A 14,078-nucleotide genomic window follows, 5' to 3' on the forward strand; every position below is an offset into this window, starting at 1 on the left:
CAAGCTGCAGAGAAGTGGTGACCTCCATGGGACATTGGTCATGGGAGCGAGGTTGGCGGTGGCCCTGTGGCCCCACACGGAGCCTGCCCACCCTTGTCTGTGTGATCTCAGAAGCTGCTTTGACCCAAATATTCTGCAGCTGGTCCTCACCACGTTGTGCTCAGTGAGGACAACGTTCAACAACTAGCGGCTCCACAGTTGCTGCCGACCGGTCTTAGCGATGCTTCTGCTGGATCTGACTTCTGTTCCTCCCTTTCGCACACAGCCACCGTCTGTGTGTGCGGACAACCCGAGCACGGACACAGTTGCAACAGGCAGGTAATACATGGAATGAGGTTCTCTGAAGTCTGACCCTGAAGTCACCTTCTGACGACTTTACGTGCCATAGGATTGGTGCCCAGAAGAGGCGGGAGGAAGGTGGCTGGCTGGCCCCCCACCCTGATTTGAGAGCTGGGTTGGCAGGGGGAATTTTACCCCATCTCACACGTCTTGTCTGGCACGTCCTTTGAAGTGGACGGATGAGAACGGGCCGGAGCCGGGTTTCAGCATTGACTTTGGAGCCCGGGGTTCCATTATCCTAGTTTCTGTAAGTCCACCAACAGAAAGTGGAGGCGGCCCAGGGGAGCCAGAAAGTGCCCTGTGATAATGACGGGAGAGTGAAGTTTTTATGGAAAATTATCACTATCGTCCATGTGCTAATCCATTAGCAGCCTCCATCTGGATTCAGTACAAACCAAGGTGAGTGGACCACGCCTTCTGCCCATGCCGTCTTCAGTCACCATTTCAAGTGAGCGTGTGACTGCTAAGGGCAGTCATTTCTCAGGCCTCCGAGGGATTTCTCTGGGGTGGCAAGGATGGGGCGAGGCAGGCAGCCTTTTCTCTTCTGCCTGCTCCGCACAGCCTAACTTTGGAGGTGCGGAGAGGAGGCCACAGTCTGCCAGGAGCCCACCGGGAAGACCCTATTGGTTTTCACTGCCAGGTGGCCCCAGGAATGAGAGAAAGAAAGTGCTGTGCATGCCTATTTGAAAAGATGTCTTATGAAACTTAGCTTCTCTTTCAGAAAACAAGCAATGGAGCCTGGGCTAGTCTGGTCTAATTTCAAGGTTTCCATGGAGACTAGACCAGAGACAGATGCAGCTTCCCAGGCCTCCATCCTTCCAGGTGCAGGTGGAGGTGTGCTCGCCCCTGCCTGGGGGAGCAGGGCAAGGTGGGGGGACACATCCTCCCAATTCCGTGTTTAGGGATGTGACTTTGTTAGCTTGACATCAGCCACAATGGGAATATCTGTACTAGGAAAATCACCAAATGCTTCAAATCAGGTCTTCTCTCCACCGAGAGCTGGTGGTTAACCATCCACCGGCGCCCCATTGCCCAGGCCCGACTTCCTGGGTTTCTGAAGCCGAGCTGTCTGATTCAGAACGCATGTGGCCACTCGAGTTTGAATCGCAGCGGACATTCAATTTTGTGATGGTTTCCTACTGACAAGCAGCTGTTCACTGTCCATTGTTTCAGCGCCAAAAGTCCCAGTGAGGGTGAAAACAAGCATGGAACCAGGAAAACATGCCCGAGAACTCTCAGAACCGGGCACAAGGCAAGAAGTGGTGCAGCAGAGGAGGTCAGAAGAAAGTCAAGTTCAAGCTGTAAAATGTGGCTTTGATCAAAGGCAGACTGGACAGATAGATAACTGGGTCACCCCCCTTCCCGCGCTGTCTGTACACACAGCACGTGGTCCTAAGGCAAGTAGGCATCTTTACCTCTTCTTTAGCTTGAAAAGAGGCATTTCATAATTTTCACAAGACTGCTAAAAACCCCATGAAACCAGCTGTGCTGGCATCTGGTGGACAAAACTCTAGCTAAGTCAGCTGATTGGGTGTTTTCATCATTACTTAGACAAAGGCATCAAAACCCAAGGGGAAGGGAAAAGAAAATCACAGTGTTAGCGATGATCAGCACCCACCAACCCAGCCGGAACCCCCTCTGGGTGGAGGTTTATACTCATCTCTATAGTGTGTAAAATTTTCCCCTGCATCCTTATTCCCAGGATAATTATCTACCTCATCGGGTAACACAACGTATCCATGTCACACGGTTTTCTCAGGTCAAGTTCTTAGAACCGTCTAGGTTGGAGTCTATGCCACAGGGCCTGGGCTTCCTTCAGTCTAGTGCAAGGCTCGAGGTTTAAGGCACACACGCTGGTGGACATCTGGACGCATGAAAACAGTTAAGAAGCCGGAAAATAAAGCGTGGAATGGAGAGGCTGTAAATCCCTAAGCCCACGGGTAGGGCACGGTTTCCCGCCCTGCACGATCGGGGTCCCTGAGTTTAAACCCAGCCCACGATGCCTTTTTCAGTCATTCTACAACTGAGCTAGCTTTTCCTCATGCTGCTTCTTGAAGGAGGAGACTTCAGAGCCCTAGACCCACCGAGGGACCTTGGGCTCAGAGGAGCGTCACGGCATTCGGGGTCTGTGTGCCTCGTGGTCAGCTGACCTCCCAAAGCCGTTTTTAACTCAAACTGGCTGCAGGGAGGGGAAGTTGCCTTGAGTTGTCTCCTACCTACTGTACATTCCTTCTAGCCCTCGGCTTGTCTTCTGTCACCGTGAGCAATAAACCTCTCTCCCCAAGTCTGTGACGTTAGTTTTCTTTTCCGTGTTGCCTTTCTTTCTTTGTCGGAGAGAAGGAAGCATGACACTGGGAGGGCCCCAGAGGGACACTTGCTGGGGTCTTGACTCAAACCCGGCCCTGGAAGCTCCCGGAGGAGACGGTGTCCCCTCTGTCACTAACCAGACCGTCCCACCCCCTTCCCACCAGCCTCCTGCACTTTGAGAGCGGAGGCAGGGCCAGAGAGAGATGGTGCCGGATGCTGCCCCCTGGGAGTGGGACCCTTGTGGGTTTTCATCTTTATCCAGCGTAGCTGCTCCTGCCAGTTCCCTGGGAGGAACTCGTAGTAATGACAACGTCCTGACAGCTGCTGAGTTCTGAGCAAGTACTAGACCCCAGGCACCATGCTGAGTGTTTGGGGCTGTGTTCCCATCCATCGGCATAAGAACCTTGTGATGTAGGTACTGTGGTGACCTCTTTACTGGCCTGGGAAGATGTGCAGGTCCCAGGGCAGCAAGCAGAGAAATTTGAGGGGCATGCAAAACAAGGCGGGGTCTCAAGAAGGGCAGATCAGTACCAGTGGCAAAAGTCCCCAACTTCATTTAGCTCTTGGCAGCCTGAGGCTCATAGGGGGTCCTTCCATTGGCTGCCAGGACCACCCTCAGCCCCACCCTAAGGGACTCTCATCACCTGGCCACCATGCCCCGGGGTGGGGGGCCTCGGACTCCTCTTTCTGTATGTTTCCAGGAGAATTCTGGGGGAGATGTTTAGCAGCGACTGCTGCACCCAGAATTTACCATTCACATGCCCTTTTCACCCACAGGGAATCTGATTAAATGTTTTCGGTGTCTGAAGGCTCACTGTCAACCTGGATTTCCCCACGACTCTGGGCCAGCACCCTTCGTGAGCATCAGCCCAGGAGAGCCCTGCCCCGGCACCCGCCGAAGTCAGCCTCTTCGTGCTCTGCAGACGGGAGGGTTTCCATGGAAGACCCTGGTGACAACTGCCAGAGCCTGAGCTGAGCAGCAAGGGGGGCAGGAGAGTGGGGAGCCTCCCGGGTTTGTACTTAGGTGGTCAGAGGGGGGAGCTGGCTGAGGGCAGTGTGGTTTTTGTAAGTCGCCACCTTCCAGCCAGGTCCCACTTTCTCTCCAGACCAAGTGGCCTGTCGGGCCTCAAAGAGCTAGTCTGACCCTGGCTGACTGCTTTCACTCTGCTGGGGGCAAAAGCCCTGGCCTGGTCCCTGGAGGAGATTCGGGAACCTCAGCCTTGCACCTGCCTCCACAAAGTCAAAGGCCCCTCATGCCTCCTCCCTCAAGTACGGGGTGAAGGAGCAGGGGCTGGGCATTTCTGGGGGTCAGCCGTCCAGGGGAGACGGATCCCCAGGGGTGGAACTGCCCATCTTCCCAAGGAGTCTGCATTGGGAAAGGGAGCGGCTGGGACACATGGCTTTGCTCAGCCAGACCCGGGCGTCACTGAGCAGAGAGGCATGTGGCAGCCACAGGCTCCGGCCCAGAGCTGTGACGATACTGACCTGTACCCCTGGGATGTTTGCTGAGCACGGCGTTGCAAGGTGCACCTTGAGCTGGCCCTGTGTTGTGTCTGCCTCTGGTGGGGAGGTGGGGCCAGGACACACACGACAGTGTGCAGGCTGGGGCTGCCCTGAGGCACTGGCAGGATGCTAGGGCTGCAAAGGGAGCCCTGGGCTCTTGGGCAGTGAAGAAGGAAGGTTCTGGAAGGTTTCCTAGAGGCAGTGGCATTGGGCCAGAACCTCCAATAGGGAAGTGCATGTGACGAGACTCAGAGGAGACATGAGGTGCCTGTGTGTGACGGGCGTCGAGCTTAGTGTGTGTCCAGGAGTAGAAAAAGGGGGCAGTGCCTCCCGAGACGGAGCAAACATGACCTGTGGCTGGCGGGAGGTGGCAGAGGTCTCGACAGTGGGAGGACCAAATTAGATCTCTCTTCACAGGAGAAAATATGGGGGCAAACCCATGTTTAGTCAGCTACTGGAACAAGGGCAAAGGAGAGGAGGAGAGAAGGGAGGGCAAGAGGGAGGAACAAAAGACCAGAGTTTTGAAGAGCAGGCACATTATACAGGGAGTGGGGAGGGGGGCATAATTCATTCCCTTTTTATCCTCACCTTAGGACATGCTTATTGATTTTAGAAAGGGGAAGAGAGGGAGAAAGAGGGAGAGAAACACTGATGTGAGAAATATCGACTGGTTGTTTCTCACACACCCCCGCAACCAAGAAGCGAACTTACAACCCAGGCATGTGTCCTGACTGGGAATTGAACGCTCAGCCTTTTGGTTTACATGACGAGGCTCAAACTCCCTGAGCCACACCAGCCAGGGCACATAATTCATTCTTAAGAAACCAGGCACAGGCGGCCAGGGTGCATCCCCTGACACTCTACTCGAGTGGGGTCAAATGCGTGTCTTTGGTAGCGAGCGTCCACATTCATGGTCAACGCAGGGTCCTAATGGGCTGCTGAGTACGCACAGGGACAAAGGGAAGGGTTCACGCAGCAGAAGCACCTGCGTCTGCCAAGGTCACCCTCCCGCTGCATCAGTGTTCGGCTGAGTTCCCACCCCACGCACACCCACCTCGGGCCCTGCGAGGCGTGTTCATGCTGTGGGCTATGGAGATACGCATCCAACATTTAAAGTTCAGACATTATTCATCTAATTAGTCTTAGCAGCGTTGGCGCTTATCCTGGATCCCCCTGTTTAAGGACTTCACAAATGATTTAGCTGGTGGAGTCGAACAACTGTGCACCTGCACTTAGAGTGGCTGACCAAGGGCATCTCCCGCAGGCCCTGTGACCCCGGGGTCAGTTCTGTCCTTATTCTAGGGCATGGAAGTTGCCTGTGGTTCATAGAACCTGAAATTCACATTTCAGCGGTTTCAAGCAGCCTAAAATCCGCTTTTGGAGACAGGAAGCTACCTTTGAACTGTGGAGGTCTGGTTATCACCTCAGCAATACCCCAGACTGTCCACGGGGGTGCGTTTGGAGGCCATGACCTTGGCGCATGATCGACTGGCCGATCCAAGCTGCTCAGTTTCACAATGAGCAGGTCCAAGTGATTGCTCATGTCTGATGAGACACCAAACGCCCAGCCCCCAAGTCCCAGCCCACCACGGCTGACCTTCAGGTCACTTTGTACAGAACCTTCACAGCAGTTATGACCACTGACTGAACCTCACACCCCACAGACGTTCGAAGGCCTAGTTTCCTTGCAAGCTGAAGTTATTCCAAACCTCGACAGTCCTGTTTTACAAGTGTGTAAACATAACCTCTTCCAAAATGCATACAGGACATTTCAGGGGTATGGTGTCTCACCAACCCCACTGGGATTTCCCCAGGGAAAATCTGGCAAGGGCCAGATTACAGACTTGGAAGTCCAGTGAAAAATCAAAAGGGTTTCTGCCTTATCCCTATGACCACCTGGGGCATTTTCTAAACATCGGACAGGGTTGGTCCTCATTTACTTAGGCCCATTTGCTGAAGGAATTCAAACTCTGCCAGCAGACCAGTTCAGCCGTCTATCCCTCCTTGAGAACAGAGCGCACATCTCCCACGCCAGCCCCGTCCAGCGCCCAGAGGAGTGTCACCGCCTGGGCGTGGGAGGGGACCGGTGAGATGCTGCGCTTGGAATTCCTGGAAGCCCTGAGGAATGAGAGCACCGAGTGCAATTCCTTGCATTCCTTCAGTGTTCAGAGGTTTTGTTAGTTTTTGGTGTCTGTGCAAAGTTGGCCAAGGGCACTCACGCCCTCCTAGCTTGGGGTGTCCAGGGATAGGCCAGGAGATGACGGGCATGCGAGGTCTGTGCCAGTGACCTCCAAGTGGAAGTTACGTTTGGACACTTCAGAAAACACTTTTGGAAACTGGAGTTTAGAAAAACGGAAGCTATTTCGTTCCCAGGGACAGAGTGATCTGCAAATGACTGGCACCCGTACAATGTTCCTTCTGTCCCTAACGTCAGACCCTCGGGAAACCGGCAGGACATCTGTGTGCTGACGTGGGAGCAGACTCACCCCAGGCGTGTGCACCCGAAACGCTGTGCCCGGGAGCGTGCACCTGCGGTGCATGTTCACCGACAACCGCACTCTGAGCATGAAGCAAAGGAAGCCCAATCCGAGCCTCCGCTATGTTTGCGAGCAGTGTGGCTTTCACTTTATTTTCTCTTATTTGTTTTCTCTTTATTTGTTAAATAAAAGTATGGCTCTGTCAAAAAAAAGAAACATGACTATAAGCAGTCCCAATGTAGCAATATGTGTTCGATTAACACACCTGCCAACTGCTGTTTTCTGTGGCAATGGGACTCAAGATATTTGAATCCAAGGCCAATGTCATCTGCCCTGCTTGCAATGGCTTGTGTTTCATGGATACATATCAAATGTTGCAGTATATTTTTATGATAGAATTGACAGTTAATTCAGGGCAAATGTATCTGTATATATGGTAATTCTGTCCAGTAAAACCTGATGTCATAAAATTGTATCCACACTTGAATAGCTTGGTATGAATGTATTTTTTATACACATGTTACTTGTCTGAAATGCTGGGTTTCTACAACCTCAGGACACGACATAGTTTATATCTCTTTTCTCTCCTCTAGTCCTATATTCTGCCCCATTTCTTCTCCCCAGGTGCCCGGGGCCCTCAACTCACCCCAGCCCGCAGCAGCAGCTGCCCCCTCCCAAACCCACCCGCCCAGAGCTGGACTGCCTGTCTCCAGGAGACTCGTCCCTCACTCCTCCCGAACACCATGCAACTTCTTGCTTCTGTTGACCCAGTTTCTCAGGCTTTGCTGGGTGACTAATTGCTGCTTAGATCCCAGGAAGAGAGTGGGAGGCACGTGAGAAAGGAAGGAGGCCCGTGGTGGTTGATCGCCTGCTCTGTGCTGGACACTAAAAGTGTGTTCCCAGGATCAAGTTGAAACCTGACCCCCACTGTGATTGTATTAGGAGGCGGGGCCTTGGGAGGTGACAACGTCATGAGGGTGGAGCCCTCATGAATGGGATTAGTGCCCATATGAAAGAGGTCCCTGGGAGCCCTCTCACTCCTGCCACCACGTGAAGACACAGCAGGAAGACGGCCATATGCCCTGCCCAGGTGGCTCAGTTGGTTGGAGCATTGTCCCATACACCAAAAGCTGTAGGTTCAGTCCCCGGTCGGGGCACATATAGGTTGCAGTTTCAGTCCCTGGTGTGAGCGTGTATGGGAGGCAACTGATCAATGTTTCTCTCACACATCAACGTTCCCCCCACTTCCGCTCTCTCTGAAGTCAATAAATATAGCCTCGGGTGAGGGTAAACAATAACAATAATAAAGAAGACAGCCATCTGTGAACCAGGAGGTGGGCTCTCACCAGACACGCAGCCTGCCAGTACTTTGACCTTCACTTTCCAGCATCCGAAACCGTGAGAAGCAGACCTCTGCCGCCTGTGGTGTTTTGGGTGCAGCAGCCTGAGCAGACGGAGGCAGAGCCTCAGCTGCCGCTCCTGAGTGAAGAGTGCCAGGAGGGCTCCCCATTTATAAGTGGCCGAGCTCCCGGGGGTTAAATGACTCCCCCAGGGTCACACGGCCAGTAAGGGGCATCAAGATTTAAACCAAACGTGTCTGCCACTCAACTCCTGCTTTCCCTAAACCCATGAAGATGCCTCCTAAACTTACAGAAGATTCAGCAAGGCCCCATACAAAGACGGTTGGGGAAACTGAGGCATGGAGAAGGAAATGGCTTCCCAATATCAGACATTAGCACTCAAGTGTCTCATAATCAGGCATTCTCTCAAAAGCCACTTTTTTTCCTGGTTCTAATATCAGAGCTGTCACTTTCTAGGTATTATAACTTGACAAGGACATCTCGGTCCCAAAGGGCTCACAAGAAGCACATCGGTGTCACAGAGGAAGCCCGTAGTGCCTCACAAGCAGGAGCACCAGACCGACATTACAATGATCAGTGTCATTCTAGGCTCCATGATATTGCAGCTGCTGGTCCCACAGCCTGTGACCTCCCACTGACTGAGGAGTGAACTTGGAGGCTGGCGGCTTTCTACTGTGTCTGAGAGCCACGCCCACCTGGTGAAACACCACTGTCTGGTGCTAACTTGTGGTACGAGCTGGTAACGTCTCTGTGCCTCATTTTCTCCACGTGGAAACTAGAGATAGCAGCAAGACCAGCCTTACAGCGCTGTGGGGGCTCTGTGTTCTGAGTGCTTGGAACAGCGCTATCAAGAACCACCACACGCATGAGGCATCACTGCCCTGGGGGTGCCGGAGTGGACCCCAAGGGCATCCTCTCAAGTGGGGTCCAGGCCATCACTCTGATAGGCCTCTGCCTGCCCCTCGGAGCTCTGCTGACACCCAGCTGCCCAGAGTGGGTGCTGGAGTGTTCTGGGTGGGGTGGGGGCAGTCCATATGGGTCACAGCCCAGCCCCCAGGAGAAGAAGGAAGAAAGCAGAGGGCTATGCCTGGGAACAGTGGGGCCTGGCCCCCAGGGTCAGCTTCAGAAGGAAGGACCCTTATGCTGACGAGGGGCGGGAACAGGCAGCCTTTCCTGGGCACCTGCTGCATTCCAGATGCGGCACTAAATTACACCCAGAGTACCAGCTCAGCGCATCCCCACGCTCCTGTGCAGTTGGCCCCATCTTACAGCCAAGGAACTAACCGTGAAGGTCACTTTTGAGCATCAGCTTGGTGGGTCCTGGGTGGGCAAATATCGGTGGGTGCCCAGATATTTGGCTAAACTATTTCTGGGTGTGTCTCTGGGTGTGTTTCCAGATGAGGTTAGCATTTACATCAGTGAACTAAAAACACGGGTTTGCCCTCCCCCACTGGGTGGCTGTCATCCGGTTGGTTGAGGGCCTGAATAGAACACAAAGGAAGAGAAGGAGTATTTCACCCCTCCTGCCTCGTTGTGGGAGCCGGGACACGGGTGTTCTCCTGCCCACAGCTTCCCTGGCTCTGAGGACTCTGGGCTTGAACTGAACTATACTGGCAGCTTTCCCGGATTCCCACCTTACAGATGGCAGAGCCTCTCTAATCATGAGTCGATTTCTTTATATACACAGCCGAGGTTTGGAAAAAGCCCAGCCATTGTTAATATAATGAGGACAGTTAGTGTAACATTGATGTAAGCTGGCAGCCAAGGATAGTGGGTGTGAACAATGAGGACCTCACTGTACTAGTCAGTGGGGGCAAGAGACACCCCTGAGTGAGCATATGTACTGTGTGGCCGCCACACTCAAAATGACTGAGTGAGCAGAGCAACAAATCTGCATCAAATTTTATGTTAAGCTTAAACATTGCTCTGCGGAAACTATTCAGATGGTTCAGAAGGCTACAGCTATGGGCAACCCGTGATTGGCAGCTTCATCATGACAACGCGTCTGCTCATGCATCACATCTCATATGGAGTTTTTTGTGAAACATCAGATCATTCGGGTGACTCAGCCCCCTACAGCCCAGATTTGGTGCCCTGTGACTTCTGGCTTTTCCCAAAACTAAAATCGCCTTGAAAGCAGAGAGATTTCAAACTGTCAGTGAGATTCAGGAAAATATGACGGGGCAGCTGATGGTGATGGGGAGAACTGTGTGGGGTCCCAAGGTGCCCACTTTAAAGGGGATTGAGGTGTACATAGTACACAGTACATAGTCCTGTGTACTATGTTTCTTGTCTCTCATATCTTCTTCAATAAATGACTATTTTTCATAGCACATGGCTTGATATTTTCTGGACAGACTGCGCGCATGTGTGTCTATTTCTCTAGAGAACCCTGGCTAACACAGGACCCTCCAGGAGAAAGCAGCCCAGGTAAGGTCACACAGCTCCCACCTGAACAGCCAGTGCCAGCTCTTACTCGCACTGGACTCTCTCACTTCTGCATGGACCCCACTGTCAGGCTGGGGGCTCCCAGGAAGCATCCCTGACCCCCAAGTCAGTATCCACACTATTTACCATTTCCCTCTCTGCTGACTTCCACCAAGAGTTAAAGATGGGTATTTACAGGCATCACAGCCTGTTCTGGCCTCTAATTGATTTGTTTTGACCTCCTAGAGGGCTCGTCAGTCTTTCAGCACCTGATTTCTCATCTTCAAAAGCAAAGCAATGGTGCAAGGTTAGACATACAAGTCAATGGGAAAGAATTGAGAGTCTGGAAACAGACCCTTGCATATATGGTCAATTGATTCCAAATAAAGGTGCCAAGTCAGTTCAATGGGAAAGGATGGAAATAACTAGATATTCACATGCAGAGACACAAGAAACCTTGACCCACACCTCACCCTGTGCACTAAGCTTAACTTGAATGTATCACAGACCCAAATATAAAGACTAAAAATACAAAACTTCCAGGAGAAAACATAGGAGCAAATCTTTGCAGTTTCAGGAGGAGGCTGAGCTGCCTTTGATAGAAGGCACAAATCATGACCATAAAATTAAAATATCGAAGAATCAGATTTTATAAAAATGTAAAACATCTGCTCTTGAAAACACCATTAAGAAAATGAAAAGACCATCTACAGAATGGAGAAAATATTTGCAATTCATACGTTTGGCAAAATAACTATATCCAGAATATATAAGAAGACAAATAACTCAGTAGAAAGGGGCAAAATGTATACAAATGGCCAACAAGCACACACAAAGATGTAAAGCACTCAGCATTATTAACCATTAGGAAAGTGCAAATTAAAACCACAAGATGCCACTACACAGCCAATGCTGAAATTAAAGATTGACAATACCAAGTGTCGACAGGAATGTGGAACAACTGAGATTCCTGGGCCTTGTTGGTGGAATGTGAAATGGACGTAGACCCTCCCTCCAGTCCCTCATGCAGCTCCAGGGCCCCCAGATGGTCTAGATGATGGCAGCAGGGCAGGACCCACCCCCCAGCCTGCCACACAGTTGCCCCTCCAGTCTCACTGCCAGGTAGGGGTATCTTCCCGGAGGCTTTGCCTTCAGAGTACTTTGCTATTTGCCCTGCAAATAAATCCCCAAGGAAAACAAAAGGAATAAAGGGGTGCTTACCTGCTGAAAATCTTCAAGATTTACCCGGAACTAAGGCCAAGAGAGGGGAGGAGACCTGGCTTAGGTCACCCAGGGAGCAGTGGAGGGGCTGGGGTCTGCACTGGGTGGAGGCTCACTAGCCGCCTCTCCTCTGACAGGTCACTGGGAGCTCTCGCAACATCGTGGGTGGTTGCCCAGGTGGCCCGCCCTGTGGACACCAGGGAGTGAGAGGCAGTGGACCTCAGACATCACCCAGTGTACTTTTATAGACGAGGAAAACGCCCCAGAGAAGGAAAGAGGTGCTTGCCAACACTCCTAGCTGAAGGTGCTGAGACCTTCCTTTGGCTCTGGGTTAGCAGTTCCTGAGCTTGATCACGAATTTGAATCACCTGAACCAATCAGTTTCAACACGCCTCCTGGGGCCAATCCCAAACCTGCATGATCAGAACCTGTGCCGAGGGGCCCACATCTTCGCTGTCAGACAAGCAACCCAGGGAGTCCCAGGGTGAGGCTAGGCTGGGGCCCATAGCACTGAGTCTGGGAAGGGGTCGCTGGGACCTCTGAGCCTGTGCGGGGCTCCAGCGATGGGCAGAAGGGTGGGGAGAGGGCAGAAGGAGAGGGTTCACTCCTTGGGGAGGAAGAGTAGGCCTGAAGTTGGTGCTGGTTCAAGAGAAATTTCAAGCCTGAATCCCCTCCTTTCTTTCTGTTGGCTAAATCTAACTCCAGGGATGGGGAACAGCTGTAGGAGGAACTTCACAACTTACATCAGTATTTCTTTCTTTGCTTTAAAATTTTTTTTTCAATGACAGTTTACAGTTGATATTATTTGTATTAGTTTCAGGTGTACAACATGGTGGGCAGACAATCATATACTTTACCAAGTGACTCCCCCTGGCATTTCCAGTACCCACCTGGCACCACACATAGTCATTACAATATTGTTGACTATATTCCCTATGATGTTCTCTACATCCCCATGACTATTTTGAAATTACCAATTAGTACTTCTTAATCCCTTCACCTTTTGCACCCTGCTCCCCAAACAGCACCCCACAACCACCAGTCTGTTCTCTGTATCTATGAGTCTGTTTCTGTTTTGTTTGTTCATTTATTTTACTTAGATACCACACAAAAGTGAAAACACACGGTATTTGTCTTTCTCTGCCTGACTTATTTCACTTAGCATAATCCCCTCTAGGTCCACCCATGCTGGCACAAATGGTAAAGTTTCATTTTTCGTGGCTGAGTAATATTCCACTGTGTACATGTACCACAGCTGTTTCATCCACTTGTCTCCCGATGGGCACTTGGGCTGCTTCCATAGCTTGGCTATTGTGAATAACACTGCTGTGAACACAGGGGTGCAGATTTAATGAATTAAATTTTGAATTTAATGTTTGGGGTTTCTTCAAATAAATACCCAGAACTGGGATCACTGGGTGATAATGCAGTTTCATTTTTAATTTTTTGAGGCTTCTCCATACTGTTTTCCACAGTGGCTGCACCAGTCTGCATTCCCACCAACAGTGCACACCTCGCCAGCATTCATTGTTTGTTGACTTATTGATGATGGTCATTCTGACAGGTGTGAGGCGATATCTCACTGTGTTTTAATTTGCACTTCTCTGATGATTAGTGACGTTGAGCATTCTCTCATATGTTTATTGGCCATCCATATGTCACCTTTTTTAAAGATTTTTAAAAATTATTATTTATTTATCTTTAGAAGGGAAGGGAAGGAGAGAGGGAGAGAAATATCAATGTATGATTGCCTCTGGTGCGTCTCCTACTGGGAACTGGCCTGCAACTCAGGCATGTGACCTGATTGGGAATCGAACTGTGATCCTTTGGTTTGCAGGCCCGTGCTCAATCCACTGAGCTACACCAGCCAGGGCCTGTGTGTCATCTTTAGAGAAGTATTTATTCAGGTCCTCTGCCCACTTTTCAATTGGATGGTTTGGATTTTTTTCGTGTTGAGTTGTGTGAATTTTTAAATAAATTCACTATTTTGGATAGTAACTCCATATTGGATGCATCACGGCAAATATCCCCTCCCATTCCACAGGTTGTCTTTGTTTTGTTGATGGTTTCCTTTGTTGTGCAAAAACTTTTTAGCTTGATGGAGTCCAATTTGCTTATTTTTTTCTTTTGTTTCCCTTCCCCAAGGAGATATATCAGAAAAACATATTGTTAAGAGAAACGCCCAAGATTTTACTGCCTGTGTTTTCTTCTAGGAGTTTTATGTTTCCAGGTCTTACATCTAAGTCTTTAACCCATTTATTCTCGTAGATGTTAGAAAAAGGTGGTCTAGTTTCATTTTTTGCATGCATCTAATTTTTTCAACACCATTTATTGAATAGACTGCATTTACCTGTTGTATGTTCTTGCCTCCTTTGTCAAATATTAATTGACCGAAATAGGCGATGGTTTTAATTCTCCATTTTGGTCCATTGGGACCCAAGGA

This window comes from Artibeus jamaicensis, unplaced genomic scaffold, assembly GCF_021234435.1.
Source record: "Artibeus jamaicensis isolate MK-2021 breed Jamaican fruit bat unplaced genomic scaffold, CSHL_Jam_final contig_490, whole genome shotgun sequence".
NCBI lineage: Eukaryota > Metazoa > Chordata > Mammalia > Chiroptera > Phyllostomidae > Artibeus > Artibeus jamaicensis.